This window comes from Otolemur garnettii, unplaced genomic scaffold (assembly GCF_000181295.1).
Source record: "Otolemur garnettii isolate 467f Iridium unplaced genomic scaffold, OtoGar3 scaffold00017, whole genome shotgun sequence".
NCBI classification, from domain to species: domain Eukaryota; kingdom Metazoa; phylum Chordata; class Mammalia; order Primates; family Galagidae; genus Otolemur; species Otolemur garnettii.
Genome location: NW_003852412.1, coordinates 2225047 through 2235823, shown reverse-complemented (window position 1 = coordinate 2235823; position 10777 = coordinate 2225047).

Here is a 10777-nt window from a genome sequence, read left to right as displayed (position 1 = left end):
AAAAAAAAAAAAAAATATATATATATATGTATATAATATATATAATATAAAATAAAACAAGAACAACTCTGAATTTGTTAAAAAGAAAGAAAAATGATTAGGAGCCATTTGTTTTCTAAGTGAGTCTGACTAGGAGACAGGGTCCTGCTGCAACAGGAGCCTCTGGGGAGTTAATGAAACAGAGGGTCCCTCTGAAACCTCCCTGTACCCCTTAGGTTCATGGCTCCTAAGAGTTCTTCTCAGCTACGTATTGAAGCAAACATCTGACTTCTGAGAGCTCAAACTGTTGCAGCTGATCCAAGCAGCACAACCAGGCCTCTGTAAACTTCTCCCAAGCCTTCTATTCCCTCCTCTTTTTCAATACATTCTTATCAGAGTAATAAATTATGATGCCAGTTAGTAGGTAACCTACCAGTACAAGACTGTGTAGCCAAGAAGTTGCAGAGCTGGAATCTGAACCCAGCAACCTGAGATGACAGTGTAAACACCAACCATAAAAATGTATGTAACCCTGTAACTGCCTTTAATGCCTGCACTGGTACATCTTCTCCATCATATATAAGCCAGCATTTTCACTTTTAATCATTGGGGAATTTTTCACAGTCCATAAACTTCTGTCAAATAAGAAGTTTTAATTTCATCTTGAAATACTTCCTGTTTTTTCATCTTCCTCTTCTGCTCCCTTAAAACAAAACCTGGTCCTTTTCTTTTCCCTTTTCTCTGGCTACCTAGGCAACAGGTATACATTGTAAAAACTAAAGGGTTTACAAAGTATACAAGGGAGGCCACAAAATTCCATCAACCACCACCAGCTACAAGACCCTGATAATGGTATTGTTCACATGTCCCAGGGGAACAGTATAGACAGGTGATTTTAAGGACTTTGCTCTGGAACATAATGGTCACTTTTGGGGAGCAGCAATAAGTGATTGTGCTAGAATCATAACTATAGTCACATCTTTTTTGTGCAATTGAATGAAAAATGATCCATTCATTCTAATTTGGTTCTACAATAGCTTGCCTTGAGGTAAAGATATGTGTTTTCTCTTAACTTGATTTATAACATTCCATCTTACTAAAAATCATTTGCAATGGAATTTTTCTAGTACCCATGCTTTATATGTGTGTAATGAAATATAACAAAAACAATACAGGTTTTCAGAACTGATATATTAAGTGGTCTCTAAGATCTTGGTAGTTTTCTCTTTTCCTTCAACGTATAATGGAACTTATTAATGTCTCTCAGCCACTAGTGGAGAAAGTATTTTAAAAATCATTACTAACATAAATTTCCATCCACAGACTCTTCCTTTTACTTTCTCATACCACCTCATTTAAAGTCTTTTGTGTTTAAAAGTATGTAACAACCCTAAAAGAAGGTATTATGTGTTTCATCTGTTGCTCCAAAAGAAGTGAAGAACCAGACTATTAACCCGCTGTGTAATCCCTGCACAGACTACAACGCTTTTCAGTGGGAAGCCAAGCTCTGCCAAGAGCAAGGAGGATTGCAGCTTAAACATTACAGGGTCAAGTTCAGCATTTGTTCCATTCACAGACTCCCACTGACATCAATGAGAGTTTTGTGCAGAGTAGAATTTCTTCCTCAGTTAAATGATGTTGGGAATGCCTTCTATTTTGCAAGGACATATTCCACAAAGGACTTAAAGAAAATATACGTAGAACTCCTCTTTTTCTTTCCCCAGGCTTATTATTAATTTCAATAAAATGTCATCTTATTATAGGACCTGATTTAAAACATGAGTCATTTTGTAGAGAATAGGAAGAGACTTTTACATGGTTCTAGACTCTGTTATTTATAATATTGGGGGGTTTGTGTATCTGTGATATAAAAAGTACAATGGAATTCAGTCAACAGCTTTTGAACCTCTGAAGTTTTATGCCCTATGATATATTATAATTGACTGATTGGGAACACGGAGTTCTTAAGCTTCTTAGACCAAGATATGTAGAGCTAAATATCAATTCCACAAATAACCCTAGGTAATAAAGGTTGCTAAACAGGAAAAGTGAAGACACTATAATTTATACACTGTTGTTAGAAGGATAAACAATCTGTATTAGTGAAGAGTTGAAACACTATGACATAATTTTATTGTTAAGTAATATAGTAGCATGAGTGAAAATTAAGAAAGCATTTATTTATTTATTTATGTTGTAGAGACAGAGTCTCACTTTATCGCCCATGGTAGGGTGGCGGGGCATAACACAGGTCACGACAACCTCCAACTCCTGGGCTTAGGCGGTTCTCTTGCCTCAGCCTCCCCAGTAGCTGGGACTACAGGCACCCGCCACAAAGCCTGACTATTTTTTTGTTGTTGCAGTTTGGCCAGGGTCAGGTTTGAACCCGCTACCCTCGGTATATGGGGCTGGCGCCCCGCCCACTGAGCCACAGGTGCGGCCCCTATTCATTCATCCATTTATTTATTTATTAAGACAGAGTCTTACTTTGTAGCCCCTGATAGAGTACCGTGGCATCATAGCTCATAGCAACCTCAGATTCCTGGGCTTAAGTGATTCTCTTGCCTCAGCCTCCCGAGTAGTTGGGATTACAGGTACCTGCCACAACACTCAGCTAAATAAAGTATTTTAATAAATAGTCATAATTTTATAATTAGCCCATTGTTTATATTACACATGTTTTTTGGTTTTGGTTTTTGTTTTTTTTGTAGAGACAGAGTCTCATTCTATAGCCCTCAGTAGAGTGCCGTGGCATCACACTGCTCACAGCGACTTTCAACTCCTGGGCTTAGGTGATTCTCTTGCCTCAGCCTCCCGAGTAGCTGGGACTACAGACACCTGCCACAACACCTGGCTATTTTTTTGTTGCAGTTTGGCCGGGGCTGAGCTTGAACCCGCCACCCTTGGTATATGGGGCCGGAGGCCTACCCATTGAGCCACAGGTGCCGCCCATTACATATAATTTTGAGGGAACTTTTAGTTTGATAAACATAGCTATAGGTGTGGGAGGCACCTGTGGCTCAGTGAGTAGGGCACCGGCCCCATATATCAAGGGTGGCAAGTTCAAACCCGGCCCTGGCCGAACTGCAACAACGACAAAAAATAGCTGGGCATTGTAGAGGGTACTTGTAGTCCCAGCTACTCGGGAGGCCTGAGGCAATAGAATCACCTAAGCTCAGGACCTGGAGGTTGCTGTAAACTGTATAGGCCACAGCACTCTACCGAGGGCAATACAGAGAGACTCTGTCTCTAAAAAACAAAACAACAAAACAAACAAAAAACATAGCAATAGGTGGCCAAGAGAGGTGGCTCACGCCTGTAATTCTAGCACTCTGGGAGGCCAAGGTGATGGATTGCCTGAGCTCCTGGGTTGGAGACTGCCTGAGCTAGAGTGAGACCCTCCCCACCCGTCTCTAAAAATAACCAGGTGAGCTCCACCCCCATGGCTCAGGGTTTAGCGCACCAGCCACATACACCAAGGCTGGTGAGTTCGAACCCGGCCTAGGCCTGCTAAACAACAATGACAACAGCAACAAAAAAATAGCCAAGCGTTGTGATGGACACCTGTAGTCCCAGCTACTAGGGTAGCTAAGGCAAGAGAATCACTTAAGCCCAAGCGTTTGAGTTTACTGTGAGCTATGATGCCATAGCACTCTACCAATGGGGACAAAGTGAGACTCTGTATCCAAAAAAAAAAAAAAAAAAGCTATAGGTATTATATGATTAACATTTCTATGAGTTTGGGAAAATTACATATCAATTGACATTACAAATGAATTAAATGAATTATAGTGTCTAATACCATAATTTACGGTTTCTAAGACTTAAAAAGGATGGGTGGCACCTGTGGCTCAGTGGGTAGGGCGCCGGCCCCATATATTGAGGGTGGTAGGTTAAACCCAGCCCGAGCCAGCTAAAAGAGCAGTGACACCTGCAACAAAAAATAGCCAGGTGTTGTGGTGGGCGCCTGTAGTCTCAGCTACTTGGAAGGCTGAGGCAAGAGAACCGCCTAAGCCCAGGAGTTTGAGGTTGCTGTGAGCTGTGACGCCACTGCATTCTACCAACGGTGACAAAGTGAGACTATCTCAAAAAAAAAAAAATACTTAAAAAGGAAGCTAGGTGCTATGACTCTTGCCTGTAATCCTAGCACTTTGATAGGCCCAGGCAGGAGGATCACTTGAGCCAGAGTTGGCAACTCTGAGCAACATGGCAAGACCCCCTTTCTACAAAAAATAGAAAAATTAGCTAGGTTTGGGGGCGTACACCTGCAGTCCCAGCTAGTCAGGAGGCTGGGACAGGAGGGTTGTAGCACAGAAGTTAGAGATTACAGTGAGCTAAGACACCACAGTACTCTTGCCCAGGTAACAAAGCAAGACCCTGTCTCAAAAAACAGAAAAAGACTTAAGAAGAAAATCTGAGGGGGTTTTTATGGATAACAGAAATACTCTTGATTCAAAAATCTGGTGTATGTTTTGCTTATCTTCAGAAATACGTTAAAACAGATTGGATTCTAAACATATTAGTATTCTTTAAAAAGCTTTGGCATGATACATTCATACTTCACATAAGGGAGATGTTCCTATTTTCCTATTACTCAGGAAAGCTTTTAAAAAAGCAATCTGGAGAAGAAGAAAACTGATAGTAAAACAAAATGGAAAATGAAATAGGCACTCTTACCTATTTTTTATTTTTAATATATATTTTTTGAGACAGAGTTTCACTATGTCACCCTCGGTAGAGTGCTGTAGCATCACAGCTCACAGCAACCTCCAACTGTTGGGCTTAAGCAATTCTCTTGCCTCAGCCTCCCAAGTAGCTGGGACTACAGGCATCTACCACATTGCCCGGCTGTTTTTTTGGTTGTAGTCGTCATTGTTGTTTGGCTGGCCTGGCGTGGGCTCAAACCCACCACCTTCAGTGTGTGTGGCTGGGACCCTAGCCACTGAGCTACAGACGCCAAGCTGGCACTCTTACCTATACAAGGACTTACTCTGTTACCACAAAACATCACCCACTTGCAATAGTTTATGCTGAATTTTAGTATTCTAAAAAAATTCTATTCTTCTTTTATTATTTTAAATTTTTATTTATTTATTTATGTGGTTTTTTGAGACAGAGTTTCACTTTGTTGCTCTCGGTAGAGTGCCACAGCATCACAGCTCACAGCAACCTCAAACTCTTAGGCTCAAACAAGTCTCATATCTCAGCCTCCCTAGTAGCTGAGACTACAGGTGCCCACCACAATGCCTGGCTATTTTTACAAACAGGTGTCTCCCTCTTGCTGGTCTCAAACCTGTGAGCTCAGGCAATCCACCCACCTCTGCCTCTCAGAGTGCTGGGATTACAGGTGTGAGCCACTACACCCAGCTTCTATTCTTTTGAACTGTAATTGTGCCAGGATTTTCAGAGGATCATGAGATCACACAAACCACTGTTGACTAATGGTGTACTCAATCAGCAGAAACTTTTGAGGAATTCAAACAAATATTAGATATCATCAATATTTACAGAGTGTGTATTATGGACTCATTAATAGGCTGGGCATTCCACATATGATATTTCATAAAGTAAATAATACCAAGTTATGAAGTTTTATGTATGTATGTATGTGTTTTTATTTGAGACAGAGTCCCAGTATGTTGCCCTCGATATAGTGCTGTGGCATCACAGCTCACAGCAACCTCAAACTCTTGGGCTTAAGTGATTCTCTTGCCTCAGCCTTCCAAGTAGCTGGGAATACAAGCTCCTGCCACAGTGCACGACTATTTTTTTGTTGTAGTTGTCATTGTTGTTTGGCAGGCCCCAGCTAGGTTCAAACCCGCCAGCCCTGGTGTATGTGGCCAGTGCCCTAACCGCTGAGCTACAGGAGCCAAGCCTATGTATTTATTTTTGAGACAAAGTCTCTCTGTCACCCTGGGTAGATCACCATGGCATTATAGCTCACAGCAATCTCAAACTCTCAGGCTCAAGTGATCCTCTTGCCTCTGCTTCCTGAGTAGCTGTAATTATAGGTGCTCACCACAACACCCAGCTAATTTTTCTATTTTTAGTAGAGACAGGGTCTCGCTTTTGCTCAAACTGGTCTTGAACTCTTGAGCTTAAGCAATCCATCTGCCTCAGCGGTTAGGATCCCAGAGTGCTAGGATTACAGGCATGAGCCATAACACCTGGCTTCCAAGTTATGAAGTTTTAGATAAATCCATAAAGTATATAGCAGTACTAAGAGGAATCAGTTGTCCCATGACCTGGGAATCAGAAAAGTCCCCACTTATGAGTAACCATGACAGCTGGACTGGCAATTCTTTTGTGGCCTTCTGAGTTGGGTATTCATCACAACATTCGTAAGGTTATTAAGGACACCACACAAGAGAAAAATTTAATTCAGAGAGGGGAAAAGGGAGGGTAATCTGTGTGCCCCCACTTAATGGGCACAATGTGAGGATATATGGCCCACCTCCTGGGTGTGGGACACAACTACAATAGGGACCTTACCTAACAAATGCAAACATTGTAACCTAACCATTTGTACCCTCATGTTAATCTGAAAAGAATAATAATAATAAAGGTACCATGGCTGGCAGTTTTTAAATATGTCCACAATTTTTTTTTTTGAGAGTCTCACTTTGTTGTCCCCCACTCCCACCCCAGTAGAGTGCTGTGGCATCATAGTAACCTCAAACTCTTGGGTGTAAGCAATTCTTTTGCCTCAGCCTCCAGAGTAGCTGGGACTACAGGCACCCACCACAACCCTCCGACTATTTTTAGAGACAAGATCTCACTCTGGCTCCAGTTGGTCTCGAACCAGTGAGCTCAGGCAGTCCACCCGCCTCAGCCTCCCAGGGTGCTAGGATTATAGGCATGACCCACCATACTCAGCCCTGTCCTGTCCACCAATGTTTTGATACTAATCTTACCAAGAGGTGCAATCTGTGATCCCTGTCCTTGAAAATGAGGTAGCTTGTGATTCTGCTTCATTTTGTAAAGTACAGAAGAAACAATACCACATGACTTCACGTGAGGGCATAAAAGGCAGCGCAGCCTCCACTTTGTTCACTGTAGCATGTGCTCTTGAAGACCTTAGCTGCCAAACGAGAATTCTGACTACCGCGTGTTGGAAAGGCCAAATTAACTCACAGGGGAAGGCAACATGGAGAGGCCTGTCAACTCTGCAACTGTACACAGGATGAGAGAGAGAAAGAGAGAGAGAACACATTCCCACCTGGCCAACCTCCAGCTGCTCCACCTTCCACTCCCGCCAACTGTTAGAGCCCCCATTCCATGAGAAACCAAGACCCAGAACTGCCCAGAGAAGCTCTTCCCAAATTTCTTCCCAGGAAAACTATGAGGTATAGTAAAATGATAATTACAGTTTCAGCCAGCAAGTTTTGGGGTGATGCACAGCAACAATACCTAGAACAAATATCAACTTTTTTATTATTATTACTTTTTAAATTTTTTTTGAGACAGAGCCTCAAGCTGTCACCCTGGGTAAAATGCCGTGGCATCAAGGCTCACAGCAACCTACAACTCCTGGGCTCAAGCGAGTCTCCTGCCTCCACCTCCCAAGTAGCTGGGACTACAGGCGCCCGCCACAACACCTGGCTTTTTTTTTTTTTTTTGGTTGCAGCCATCATTGTTGTTTGGCAGGCCGGGCTGGATTTGAACCCGCCACCTTAGGTGTATGTGGCTGGCGCCTTAGCCACTTGAGCCACAGGTGCCGAGCCAACCTTTTTATTTTTAAAACATTTTATAGTGAACATTTTATTTGTTTTTATTTTATTTTATTTTTTAGTTTCTGGCCAGGGCTGGGTATGAACCTGCCACCTCCGGCATATGGGGCGGGTGCCCTACTCCTTTGAGCCACAGGCGCCACCCTGTTTTTATTTTTAAGACACAGTCTCACTCTGTTGCCCAGTCTAGATTGCCATGGCATCGGCCTAGGTCACAGCAACCTCAAACCCTTGGGCTCAAGGGATCCTGCTGCCTCAGCGTCCTGAGTAGGTGGAACTACAGGGCCCCACCACAATGCCTGGCTAATTTTTCTATTTTTAGTAGAGACAGGGTCTCACTCTTTCTCAGGCTGGTCTTGAACTCCTAAGCTCAAGGGATCCCTCTGCCTCATCTTCCCAAAGTGCTGGGATTATAGGCATGAGCTTCTGTGACTGGCCTCTAAAATATTCTAGAGAAGAGAAACTATATAGTAAACTCTCACGTACATTTCTCATATTCAGTGCTTGTTAAAATTTTTGTTACGTTTGCTTCACCTGTTCCCCCTTTGTTTCTTTGCTAAAATATTTCAAACTGAATAGCAGAGTTTGTGTTGTTTTTAATAAGACTTCATTATGAATATCTAAAAAATATAGAAAATTTCTTACATAACCAAAATCACTATCATGCAACAAATTAACACTAATTCTCTAGAATTGTCTCAAAAATGTGCTTTTCGGGGGGGGGGGGGTGGCACCTGTGGCTCAAAAGGGTAGGGCTCAGGTCCCATATTCCAGAGGTGGTGGGTTCAAACCCAGCCCCGGCCAAAAACTGCAAAAAAAAGAAAATGCTTTTCTGGTTGTTAGAATGGGATCCTAACAATGTTCCCAAAGAGCACTTTGTGGCTGTGCCTCTCTTAGCCTCTTTGAGTCTAAAACAGTCGCTCTTTTTTCCGTCTTTTCCCTGCCATCAAACTGTTGCAGAAACCAAATAAATTGCCTCGGGAATGTTTACTTTCTTTGTGGTAGCATTTAACATGCTCCTTTATCCCTTGTAATTCCTGTAAATGAAAGCTGGCTCTAAAGAATTGATCATATGTAGGGGTAACTTTTATTCCCCACAAGGATACTTGGTAAGTGCTGTGTGTTTCATAATGCATCACATCAGAAGGCACACATCTGGTTGTTCTACTTTCTTGAGATGCAAAAATTGATCAGTCATGTGCTGAAAGCCTTATCCCTCCTAGGAAGGGTCCCATTAGCTTTTCCTAACCCTTTCATCCAATGATGATTGTTGCCTAAACAAACATTTCATCTTTGCTGCTGGGTTGGTATTTCTTCTCAGCCTTTCAGTTCATAATGCTAGGAAATACATATATTTGAAAAGGGAAAAAACTATTATAGTAATGATATTTCCTGTTCAAATTTAACACTGTAGCAGGGTAATCCTATAGGATTTTAAAATTTACATTCCTTGACTTTCTACTTGATTTGCTTATGCTGAAAATATTTATTCCTAATATCATCATAATGACTTAATGCATTAATCTGCAGTATTTTTTTTTAAGTTTGGAAATGGCAATGTTGCCTTATCTTAATAATTAGGCTACAGGGCAGGGTGTGGTGGCTCACTCATGTAATCCTAGCACATGCTTGGAGGTTAAGATGGGTGGATTGCTTGTGCTCAGGAGTTCCAGACCAGCCTGAGCAAGAGCCAGGCCCTGTTTCTACTAAAAATAGAAAAACTAGCTCGGCATTGTGGCAGGAGTCTGTATGGGGCCAGTGCCCTACCCACTGAGCCATAGGTGCTGCCCGAGACTGAAATTTTTTAAAATTTCATTTTCACATTTTAAAATTTTTAATTTTTTCAGAGACTGGGTCTTGCTCTGTTACCCAAGCTGAAGTGCTTTGGTGAGATTATAGTTCACTGCAGCCTCAAACGTTTGGGCAAAACTCCTGCCTCACCCTCCCAAGTAGCTAGAATACAGGCTCATGCCTCCTTACCCACTTAATTTCTAAATTTATTATAGAGGGATGGTGCTGTGGCTCAAAGGAGTAGGACACCAGCCCCATATGCCGGAGGTAGCGGGTTCAAACCCAGCCCTGGCCAAAAAAATGCAAGAAAACAAAATAAATAAATAAATAAATAAGGGCAATGCCCGTGGCTCAAAGGAGTAGGGCACCAGCCCCATATGCCAGAGGTGATGGATTCAAACCCAGCCCCAGCCAAAAACTGCAAAGATAAATAAATAAATAAATAAATAAATAAATGAAAAAGGTGTATATCTTAAAAAATAAAAAAAATTAAAAAAATAAATTTATTATAGAGATGGCTTCTTGCTGTATTCCCCAGACTGGCCTCAAACTGTTGGCCTCAAATGATCCTCCTACTTTGGACTCCTAAAGTGCTGGGAATATAGGTGTGAGCTGCTATATCTGGCCTCATTTTCATTTCTATCCATATTTTCAAATATTCTCTATGGTGATATACTTGTATAAAATTAAAAGAGAAATTTACTTCTTTTGTATAAAAAGTCAAGATAATCATTTTTAAATGACTACATGACTGTAGAATTATCATTTAACGGGTACGGAGTTTCTATTTGTGATGACGAAAAAGTTCCAGAAATGGATAGTGGTAATAGTTTGACAACATTGTAAATATATTTAATGCCAGCGAATTGTACACTTAAAATGGTTGAAGTGGTAGTTTATGTTATATATACTTTACTATAATGAAAAAATAGATAAAGAAGGTTTAAAAATCACTACAGATTATCCCTACTATTAACTGAAATGTATTAAGTATCATGATCTTGCCATGCTTCAATTGTGTTCTTTAGACACATGTCCACAACACTATTACTTGTTGTATGAGAATAATAAATATCAACTAATATCTATTGAGGAGTGGAGTGGAATTTTTACACATAAAATGTATATGTATTTTATACACAATATGTCATTTAATATTCTCCAAGGTCCATGAGCTAAATAACATTACTATCTCCATTTTGAATATGAAGAAACTGAGGCCAAGAAAGTTTAAATAATTTGTCAAAGGCCACTCAGCTAGTAAGAAAAACCAGGGT